Source organism: Tursiops truncatus, chromosome 20 (genome assembly GCF_011762595.2).
Source record: "Tursiops truncatus isolate mTurTru1 chromosome 20, mTurTru1.mat.Y, whole genome shotgun sequence".
Lineage (NCBI taxonomy): Eukaryota > Metazoa > Chordata > Mammalia > Artiodactyla > Delphinidae > Tursiops > Tursiops truncatus.
The window spans coordinates 45,936,321-45,947,568 of record NC_047053.1 but is presented as its reverse complement, the minus strand read 5'-3'; the positions used below and the strand labels follow the sequence as shown (position 1 = coordinate 45,947,568).

Sequence of the window (11,248 nt, the reverse complement as noted above, 5' to 3'; positions counted from 1 at the left end):
GGAGACAAAATGGTCCCAGGCAAAGCAGGTTCTACCGAGATTTGAACTTGAATCTCTGGATTCAAAGTCCAGAGAGCTAACCGTTACGCCTTAGAACCATATGCCACTGTGTCCCTTTGCTGGCCACCCTTGGTCTAAGTGCCCCTGGGAAGGGACAAAAAGGGTCCACAGGTCCCACTGAGATTTCAACTCAGATCCCTGGACTCAGAGTCCAGAGTGCTAACCGTTACATCATAGAACTAGCTGCCACCCCTAGACACCAGGGTCCACAGGCGGACCTTGCCCCACAGCTGGGGACCCAAAAGCCAGATATAGCAGGCAAAAGTGTAAGCTCATAGCAGAGGATGGTTTCGATCCATCGACCTCTGGGTTATGGGCCCAGCACGCTCCCGCTGCGCCACTCTGCTGTACTGTCCTTCCCTCTGAGCCTGCCTGTAACAAGCCCTACAGCCTCCCTGGGGTACAGCCCAGAAGACAAAAGTAAAGGGTGGGGGAGGGAGTCTCCTGCAAGTGCCCTTTTAAGAATAATGTGGATTTTTGCTCTCCCTCCCTCAACTTCTTACCCAGAGAAATCTCTGAATTCACGTCCTTTTCTGCTGTTTTAAAAAAGTCAAGAAACACAAGCTTCAGCCCAGAGTGTCTTTGGACAATGGTGGCAGGTTCTGTATTGCAGCGATGCTGGTTGGATTTCGGAAAAGAACAAAAGCAACGTTTCTCCCCATCATTTGAAAAAGACTCCTAATTTGTCCCAATTATCAATAAACTATCCTTTTAATTCGGCTTCTTCTCTTGACCTACTTCTTCCCCATGGCCAAGGAAGCTGTTTTTTCCATACAAAACGGCTTAAAATTACAGTGTTATGAAATCTTGCTGTTCAGCTTTATAATTTGAAGAAAAAATCAAAAATAACTTTGCATTTCAAAGAGGTAGAAACTATTCCCCCAAGAACATTCTGGAAATAAATCCTTTGGGGGAAAAAATTCGCTGAATTTCTGCTGAACCTTTTCATGTAAAAAGTGTCCATGGAACTTGCCGTTGCAGATAGTAGGGTGTCTCCTCTCTCAAGCCAACAGAATCATCAGGAAAAAGAAACAAAGAGACTGAAACTGCTGGAGTTCTATGGCCAGACTATGAACACCAGGACATTCAAAGGACATGGAACCATTTCTCTTTTTTTTTAACTTTTTATTTTATATTGGAGTATAGTTGATTAACAATGTTGTGATAGTTTCAGGTATACACCAAAGTGATTCAGTTATACATATACGTGTACCTATAATTTTGTTACATAATATTGAGCAGAGTTCCCTGTGCTATACAGTAGGTCCTTGTTGGTTATCTGTTTTAAACATAGCAGTGTGTACATGTCAGTCCCCAACTCCCTAACTATCCCTCCCCACCACCCTTCCCCCACTGGTAACCATCAGTTCATTCTCTAAGTCTGTTTCTGTTTTATAAATAAGTTCATTTGTATCATTTTTCTTAGCTTCTGCGATATTTGTCTTTATCTGTCTGACTTACTTCACTCAGTATGACAATCTCTAGGGTCCATCCATGTTGCTGCAAATGAGATTATTTCATTCTTTTTAATGGCTGAGCAATATTCCATTGTATATATGTACCACATCTTCTTTACCCACTCATCTGTTGATGGACATTTAGGTTGCTTCCATTTCTTGGCTATTGTAAACACTGCTGCAATGAACATTGGGGTGCATGGAACTATTTCTACAAGCAGGGTTAAATGAAGCCACAGACACGGTATACAGTCCAACACTGGCCACAGTGCTGAGCCGTCAGAATCCCAAAGCCTGGAAGCTGGAGTTCCTGGACCCAGTAAGAACAGGAGCTGTGGCCTTCTTCCCTAGCAGGCTGTGGACCTTCAGCTAGGCAGGGAAGAACTGAGGAATACCCAGGCCTTCTCCCCCCTCCCCCAACCTCTAATCTCCTTACCAGTGCCTCTCATTGGCTGCAGCCACTCAGCTCTCTGGCCCTCCAGCTTCCTGTTGGTCTTAGGGAAGAGGAAGGTAGTGGTGGATCTAGAGGGGAAGCAGAAGACACCCAGAACTGCAGAACACAACGAGAATCCAGACGTACAACCACATTGCCAAGGGCTTTGAAGGGAGAGTGAAGATGAGGGAGGAACTTTAGCAAAGGCCTGGGCAAAGCTACCAGGCAGGGACTTCTGCAACTGTAGTGACACATCCAGCACAAGGGGCACAAGGGGCAGCCCCTGGCTCAGAATATCAAAACAGACCGGCAGTTGCCTTGGGGGATAAGACTCCCTGGAATGCACCCACAAGGCTGTACCGTGAGCCTGAATCGCCACCACCCGGGTCTAGGATGTTGTCTGAGTCTGATAAATCTAGCCACATAGGTACACTGTGAGGCAAAATGGTGGCCACTGGGAGAAGACAGGGGGAAGCTCTCTGGGCAGCACATCTCATCAATGCCTCAGGCAGGGCCTGAACAAAACCACATTGGAGGGTTGGGGTCAAAGAGCTTTGCCAGTGAGGTGTGGGGATGGACTTTTCTGAACGGGTCCAGAATTTGAGAGATTCATATTCCACACAAAAGCTCTTCCAAAGGTCTCTACTGTGGGAAAGGCTGAACCAGGTGGCCTAGGTAATCTGCAGGTAACTGTCAGACTCTTTCTTCAGCCATCCTAGTGATGCTTGCTTAACCGTCGGGCCGAACTGGCCGTGGGGACAGGGAAGGAGACTCTCCCACTAAGCCTGCCTTGCCTGCCTCCCACGTACAAGTTTTAGTGGCCAACCCTAAATCCCAGTATTGACTGCGGGGCAGAGCGGGCAGCCAGCCACCCGAGGGTGAGGTCACGTCGGAACAGACCCGAATTCGGGACCTGGACTTATTTGCTTTCCATTCGGGAACCCCACTGTCATCGCGCCCTTCACAACACCGCTCCCAGCAAACCACGGGGCTTTACAATGACAGGTCTCTGCTCGTGGGAAAGGATTTCTCTTTTCAGTACCTCACCACCAGAGGCAGTGCCCTAGAAAGGCGCGTCAGCGCCTATTTGTTTCCTCAGCACAGCTGAGAAGGGAAAGCGCAGGACCAAAGCGAAGGAGCGCTCCGTTCCCGCGGACAATTGTGCCTAATTGCTCGGGAGGAGGCCGCCGCGCTTTCCGCCTGAAGCCCCGTCGAACTCGGGGCCCCAGGCCCACCGCCAAGCGTGGCACCCGCTCCACTCGTCGCCGAAGGAGGCGGCCACACTGCCGCAGACCCAGCCCGGACCTCGCCAGGTCTCGGGGGAACTGGGTTCCTCCCTCTGCACGGCGTCGGCGGTCACGTGGGGGCGGTCACGTGGGAGGGCAGTCACGTGCCCTGCGTAAATCCGTGTCAGGCGGCGGCGCTGCTGCCTACCCCTAGCGGTTGCGTACGTTTCGCATGTAGTGGCGTGGGTCGGGGACCCTGGTGGCCGCGCTGGGGACAGGGCGAGCTCCGGGCCTGCCCCCTTCGTGGGGCCGCGCTGATTGATGCCCCTGCCGTGCAGACGCTGCGCGCTCCCGGTCGGGCCCCAGGTGCCCTGCTCCACGCAGGGCACAGGATGGGTGGGGTCTCCAGCTTGTGCAGTTTGGAGCTCCCTTTTTAAGAATACGGAATTAGATACGAAGGTGAATGTTGATAGGAATAAGTAACCACAACAAACTGCAAATTATACACAGCTGATTAATATCACAAACTTTAAACACTTAAAACGTTTCACTAGGACTACCTTGGTGGCGCAGTGGTTAAGAATCTACCCGCCAAGGCAGGGGACACGTGCTCGAGCCCTGCTTGGGGAAGATCCCACATGCTGCGGAGCAACTAAGCCTGTGCACCACAACTACTGAGCCTGAGCTCTAGAGCCTGTGAGTCACAACTACTGAGCCTGCGGACCACAACTACTGAAGCCTGAACACCTAGAGACCGTGCTCTACAACAAGAGAAGCCACTGCAATGAGAAGCCCGTGCACCGCAACAAAGAGTAGGCTCTGCCCACCGCAACTAGAGAAAGCCCACGCGTAGTGATGAAGCCCCAACACAGCCAAAATAAAATTAATTAATTAAAAAAATTTTAAATAAAACATTTCACTAGTTAACTGCCTAACACACCTCATATATTTTTTTCTAATTTTTTTTCTTTTATTTGCAGCATGTGGGATCTAGTTCCTTGACCAGGGTTGGAACCTGGGCCCCCTGCATTGGAAGCGTGGAGTCTTAACCAATGGACCACGAGGGAAGTCTCAATTTTTTCTAAATTTTTGAATGCAGACCTTAATTACTCCTTCATATGGGAATGATTTGGTAATACTGTTTATATATGGTAAATAGATAATTCAGTCTTTTCTTTAGCAGGGTTAATCAAATTTTGCTTTTTATTATTAATAGTTTAGAAAAGATTGTCCAGAGTTGCGTTCTTTTGATGATGTTACATACTCTTTTAGGGTTGCCATCAGACTTGGCCAAACCTATCCTGTATGTCTGGAGGCAGGGACCCACCTCTAATCCGTGGTGGCCTCACAGTGACTTGTTAGGAGCTTTGTGTCATGTATTTCATGTCAGACCAGGAAGAAATGGAAAACACTTTCCATGTTTGCTTTCCTCATCTTCACTAATTGGATCCCATACGTTCTGTGTGTTTCCGACCTCCTTACAGAAGGAGCCTACTCTGTTTTTATGTGATTTGTGTGTGGCCCAAGTAAACATGTTCTTGTGCTTTGTGCAGTCTTCATGATTTTTGACAGTTCTAAAGACATCCACTGATGTGAATGTCTGATGTAAGTGATGTCTGTCTTGTTGAAAACTACACAAGCAAAACAAATACAGGCAATGTTAGTCTTGGAATAGGCTAGTCAACATCCTGTAGCAGTTTTCCTGTTAAAAAGTAACTTTCAAATGTTTTAAGAAGCATCTTTTTTGTCCGTTGTACCTTGATTCTTTGTAAATGGAATCATAATTTTGAAGGAATGAATTTTTCATTAAACAGGGTTGGGGGAATTAGTGTTCATTCTAACAGGTTTAGTGAAGTAATCAATGAAGTAAAAAATCAGTGGGTGGGGCCACCTGGTGTGTCCTGCTGAGTGGACTGGTTGTGGTTTCCCTCTCTGTTACCATCATCTTCCTTCTGCTTTTTATTCCTTCTGGTTTTTTTTTTGTTTGTTTGTTTTTTGCTTCCTGTTTAGGAGTGTTCTGACTCTCACAATACCTTTCATCTCTGTGTTGTCATTTTCATTACCCATATTTTCTTAGCTATCATGATTCTTTCCCTTCATGATTTTGACCATTACCGTTTTTAGTTTCCATTGTGTTACATGTGTTTTGATATTTTGAAGTTTCTACCAGACTTTTTCTTTTGTTTTTTTTTTCCCCTCCCTTCCAGTAAACTACTTCCCTCTGTTTGAATTTTGATATGATCGGTAATTCTTTAAAAGTATACAAAGTTAATCTGAATTTAAGGCAAGTACAAGTGCAACTCAGATGCATTTTTTATTGCCCCTACGTGTACTGAGCTCCATGACTATGAAATAAAATAACTGTACACCACATACAATGATTTACAGGTGACTGTGTGAAGGAGTTCTATCATAGGAAAACACATTTCTTCAGGCCCTTTTGCTGTGTCATATGAAGGTTGAAATGAGTTCATACTGACGTTTCCAGCTCTAGTCCAGAACCACATGGTTTCCTCCAGCCTTTCCTTGCTTCTCTGTAACTCACTCTCCAACATGAGAAATCTTCTTTGCCCACTTTTAAAAATTGTGGTACTTGATTTGTTAGAGGCAAGATCCCTGTCTTCTCATCTTTTTATTTCCTAAATGAAGCACAGTGTCTCCTACAGATGTAGCTCTGCACCGATGTTGAATTGACATGTTTAGCTTTGATGTTTACCATCAGAATTCTCTACAAAATAGTTGCCTCAGCTTCCATGCTCATGTTCTGACTGCCTGCTTCCTCTCTATTTCTCATCCCTAACCCAGGGCCAGCAGGATGAGGCAAGGTTTTCATCTTGGTCCTCTGTGCTTCACATAAGCTCAGAGAAGTTTTCTGCATGGGCCAATGGACAGTAACTGATTGGAATAATCATTCACTCATTATGTCACTTTCCCAAACTTACTCTGCATCAGACCAGTGCCAAGCCTAATCCAATTCCAGACTCAGAGTCCTGTTGGGATAACATGTACACAATGACTGTCCCAGACTGCAAGCTGGGAACCAGGTGGGTACCAAGCGGCTTCGAGGGAGGAGCAGTTCTCACTGTATGGGAGGTGGCCGGGGCGGCTGATGGAGGTGCCATGGGAGCCGGGTCTTGCATTTGGGTGGCTGGGTGAGCATGTGAGGGGAGGGGGACCCGGGGAAGGAGGCTGGCCATGTGTGAGGGAATGTGGGCTGCTGGTCCAGGTGAGGAGTGATGAATCAAGGCTGCCTCCCCTCCCTGTCCCGATGAAGGTAGGGCCCGGCTCCCCTTTGCTCCCCGTGGGCCTGGGCATCCAGCACTGGGCCCAGCCTGAAGCTGGAAATAGGAAATGTTTGATGAGTGGACAAGCTACTGAATGAAGGAATGAAAGAGTGAATGCATGAATGGGCGATGAGTAGCCCATGAGTCAAAGTTAGGCTGGAGGTTTAGAGCTCAGGAGATGGGAGGACCAGAGATGCCCAGACAAATTCTGAGAAGCCACAGCCTGGGTTGGGTGGGGCTGGGGCTGGGGGCCCTGAGTTGAGGCGATAGAAGTTCCTCTATTCAGAAATACCCTTTAGCTATTGAATCCTTGTCTGTCCTACTGTCTGTGTTTTGCATGTTTTCCATGTGGGCTTTGGGGGACACTAACCTCAGCACAGAGATCCAGAAAGGTCACCTGGAGGAGACTTGGCTGGATGGCGATGCCAAGGGCAACCGAAGATGGGTCTGCATGTGGCTGACCATGGGACACCGTCACTACAAGGGGCACACGCCTCACACCTTCATCCCCCGCTCCCAGGCCATTCCTGGTGTTCTTCTCAAACTTAGGTAAATGTGGTCTGTGGTCCAGTGGTAAAGAATCTGCCTTCCAATGCAGGGGACGTGGGTTCGATCCTTGGTCAGAGAACTAAGATCCCACATGCCGCAGGGCAACTAAGCCCACGTGCCACAACTACTGAGCTGTCGTTCCTCAACTAGAACCCGTGTGCCACAAGCTACAAAGCCCACGTGCCCTGGAGCCTGTGCGCCACAACTAAACTAGAGAAAAACCTGGACACCACAACTAGAGAAAAGCCCGCACACCACAACCAAGAGCCTGCATGCCTAAACGAAGATCCTGAGTGCCACAACTAAGACCCGACGCAGCCAAAAATAAATAAATAAATAATAAATCTTTTTAAAAAATGTGGCCTACAGCACAGAGGCACACAAGACAGCTGGAGCAGGGCCCCCCTGCCCCAGGGCACATTCTGAGGGCTGCCTTTCTGGGAGCATTGCCTTAACTCAGGAGGTAAGTACAGTAAATTCCTTACGTACGAATGAGTTCCATTCCAAGAGCACGTTCGTAAGTCCAGTTTGTTCATAAGTCCAACAGGTTAGCCTAGGCACCCAACTAACACAATTGGCTATATAGTACTGTACTGTAATAGGTTTATAATACTTTTCACACAAGTAATACATAAAAACAAAACACAAAAAATAAAACATTTTTAATCTTACAGTAAATAGAACAGCTGGCACACAGCATCTGGCATCGAGTGAACAGGCAAGAAGAGTTACTGACTGGAGGAGGGAGAGGAGGTGGGAGACGGTAGAGCTGAAGGATCGTCAGCAATTGGAGATGGAGAGCAAGCTGCAATTTCACTCACATTGGTGGAATGCACTTCGGAATCTTTGAAAGTTTGCAACTTGAAGGTTCGTATTTAGGGGACTTACTGTACACATAGCCACATATGTAATGGCTTCTGTGACGTGTGAAGAACTATGTAGGGACACACCCAAGGACCCCCTTCCTGCCCCCAGGTGTACAGAGAGTGAGAACACGCCTCCCCCTCTTTCCAAAGCTCCAAAGGGAGGTCTTTGGAGAAGAGGTTTTGGTGGAGGAGGATTAGAAACACACTTTCAGGTCCAGTTAATATCAGCAAATTTAAGGGTATTCTCAGTATTTTCTTTTTAAAATTGGTATTATAAGATTTATCTCTGAAGCTCTCATTTTTTAAAAAAAATTTATTTTATTTGGCTGGGTTGGGTCTTAGTTGTGGCACGTGGGATCTTTGTTGCAGCGTGAAGACTTAGTTGTCCTGCAGCATGTGGGATCTTAGTTCTCTGACCAAGGATCGAACCCACGTCCCCTGCATTGGAAGGCAGATTCTTAACCACTGGATCACCAGGGAAGTCCCTGAAGCTCTCATTTTTTTAGAATGAAATTCAACTAGGAATGTGTGTATTATTCACCTATAAAACTCACTTTTTCCAAAAATTAGACAGGGTTTAAAACATTTTACCAATTTTTAACTTTTAAATGACCTAATTATGTTTTCCAACCTTAATTAAAATGTAATTTTAAATTGCAATGACAAAAGTGAGACATGCTTTTTATTGTTTCTTATTATGGAAAAGGGCAGAATCCTAAGAAGTGGGAGTAGCTCATATGAGCAGCTGGGAGAGTGTTGTTCTGGGCCTTTCCTGGTGAACAGGTGATAGATCAGCCCTGACCATGGGGCACACACCACATCCCCATTACCACACCTGGGCAGATACCTCCTTCATTTCCTTTTTTTAAAAAATATTTATTTATTTATTCATTCATTCATTCATGCATGCTGCACCAGGTCTTAGTTGCAGCATGTGGGGTCTTGTTCCCGGACCAGGGATCGAACCTGGGCCCCCTGTTGGGAGCGTGGAGTCTTACCCACCGGACCACGAGGGAATTCCTTTTAAAATATATATATATATATATATATATATATATATATATGTTGTTTATTTATTTGGGCACCCCTTCATTTCTTTCTTTAATTTTAAAATTTATTTATTTATTTTAATTAATTTAATTTATTTATTTTTGCCCGCATTGGGTCTTCGTTGCTATATGCAGGCTTTCTCTAGTTGCGGTGAGTGGGGGCTACTCTTCGTTGTGGCGCACAGGCTCCTCATTGCAGTGGCTTCTCTTGTTGCATATCCCCAGCTCTAGTCGCGTGGCCTTCAGTAGTCACAGCTCATGGGCTCAGTAGTTGTGGCTCACAGGCTCTAGAGCACAGGCTCAGTAGTTGTGGCGCACTGGCTTAGCTGCTTCACGACATGTGGGATCTTCCCGGAGCAGGACTCGAACCCGTGTCCCCCACATTGGCAGGCGGATTCTTAACCACTGTGCAACAGGGAAGCCCTCATTTCATTTTTTTGAAATTAATTTATTATTTATTTATTTATTTGTGGCTGCGTTGGGTCTTCGTTGCTGCACGGGCTTTCTCTAGTTGCATGGAGTAGGGGCTACTCTTCTCTAGTTGCGTAGAGCAGGGGCTACTCTTCAGTGCGGTGCGCGGTCTTCTTATAGTGGTGGCTTCTCTTGTGTGGTTGTGGAGCACGGGCTCTAGGCACACGGCTTCAGTAGTTGTGGAGCACAGACTTAGTTGCCCCAAGGCATGTGGGATCTTCCTGGGTGTCCCCTGCATTGTCAGGCAGATTCTTAACCACTGCGTCAGCAGGGAAGTCTTGGCACCTCTTCACTTCTTTAATGTGTGGATGTCCTAGTAAATATGCAGCTGGCTGCCACTGATGTACATTACAGTGCTGTGTAGATTTCTGTTTTGAACCCTGCAGGAATCAACCTAGCACAGCTGTGCTGGTAACTTGTAAATTCCTACACCTGGAACCTCCAAGTCTGAAGACACCACACTTCCAGCTTTGCTCTATTCGAATGACCTTTTTGTGAAAACTCAAAACACTTTCCACAAAATGCTTATATGAGGAGGCACCAAAGGGCGTGCCCGGGAGAGCCCGCACCAGCTCCCCGGAATCCGGGGAGGCGCCCCTGCCCCGCTGCACCCCTCCCGTCCATCTGTTTCTCACTTGCCTGCTGAAGACACTCGGTTGTTTCAGCTTTTGGTTATTACGAATAAAGCTGCTATGAACATTCTTGGACAAGCAATTTTGCAGGCATCTGCTTTCTTTTCTCTTGGGTAAGTACCTAGGAGTGCAGTGGTTGCATCTACACATACGTGGTAGGGGTGTGTGTGTGTGTGTGTGTGTGTGTGTGTGTGTGTGTTTGTAAGACTTTATGTAAAAAGCTGCCAGGCTTTCTTGCAGAGTGGTGGTGCCAACTTTATATTCCCACCGACAGCATACGAGAGTTCTTGTTGCTTCACATCACTGTCTGCACTTAGAAAGGTCGGTCTTACTAAATTTAGCCATTCTTCCGGTACCTTGTGGTTTTAATATGCGTTTCCCTGATGACTAGTGATGCCAAACATCTCTCCATGTGTATATTGATCATTCACATATCTTCTCTTGTGAAGTAGCTGTTCAAGCCTCCTGCCTATTTATTTTTTCATAACTCTAATTTAAACAATTCTTTTCCTTTTATGGTTTTCATGTTTGGGGTGCTGGGACCCAAAAGACAAGGATAGTTTCCTATGTTTTCTTTTTGGAAGCTTGATAGTTTCAGCTTTTACATACAGCTCTATGATCCATCTCAAATTAATTTTTCTGTATGGTGTAAGATACGGGTCAGAGTTTTCATTTGTGGTTGTTATGATTATTCAGATATCCAGTTATTCCAGCATTGTTTATTGAGTAGACTTCCTAAACCATATAATATGAGGTCTTTTGTGACTGGTGTCTTTTACTTAGCATAATGTTTTCAAACTTTATCCATGTTGTAGCATGTATTACTGTTTAAATTTTTGGTTTCAAGTAATTCTGCATTGTATAGATACACCACATTTTTTTTTCTTTTTAACATCTTTATTGGAGTATAATTGCTCTACAGTGGTGTGTTAGTTCTGCTTTATAACAAAGTGAATCAGCTATACATATACATATATCCCCATATCTCCTCCCTGTTGCGTAGATACACCACATTAAAAAATTTTTTTAATTAAAAAAAAATTTGGGGGGGCTTTCTCTAGTTGTGGTGAGCAGGGGCTACTCTTCGTTGCAGTGTGCAGGCTTCTCATTGCGGTGGCTTCTCTTGTTGCAGAGCACGTGCTCTATGCACGCGGGCTTCAGTAGTTGTGGTGCTCAGGCTCAGTGGTTGTGGTTCTCGGGCTCTGGAGGGCAGGCTCAGTA

General features: G+C 46.1%; 1 long non-coding RNA gene and 1 other non-coding gene across 8 annotated transcripts; one reads left to right on the top strand and one right to left on the bottom strand.

The window, feature by feature from the left end:
• Positions 1-335: 335 nt before the first annotated feature.
• On the bottom strand, positions 336-407 carry TRNAM-CAU (transfer RNA methionine (anticodon CAU)). Its single transcript has one exon. It is a non-coding gene; the product is annotated as a tRNA-Met (tRNA).
• Positions 408-2,990: 2,583 nt separating this feature from the next.
• Positions 2,991-10,100, top strand: LOC141277311 (uncharacterized). 7 transcript variants are annotated; one of them, XR_012328463.1, is made up of 3 exons: positions 2,991-3,988; positions 4,157-7,876; positions 9,782-10,100. It is a non-coding gene; the product is annotated as an uncharacterized lncRNA (long non-coding RNA). The 7 variants fall into 7 exon arrangements; XR_012328465.1 differs by lacking the exon at positions 9,782-10,100 and having other exon boundaries at positions 4,157-7,009; positions 7,160-8,883; XR_012328462.1 differs by lacking the exon at positions 9,782-10,100 and adding an exon at positions 8,245-8,883.
• The last annotated feature ends 1,148 nt before the right edge of the window (positions 10,101-11,248 follow it).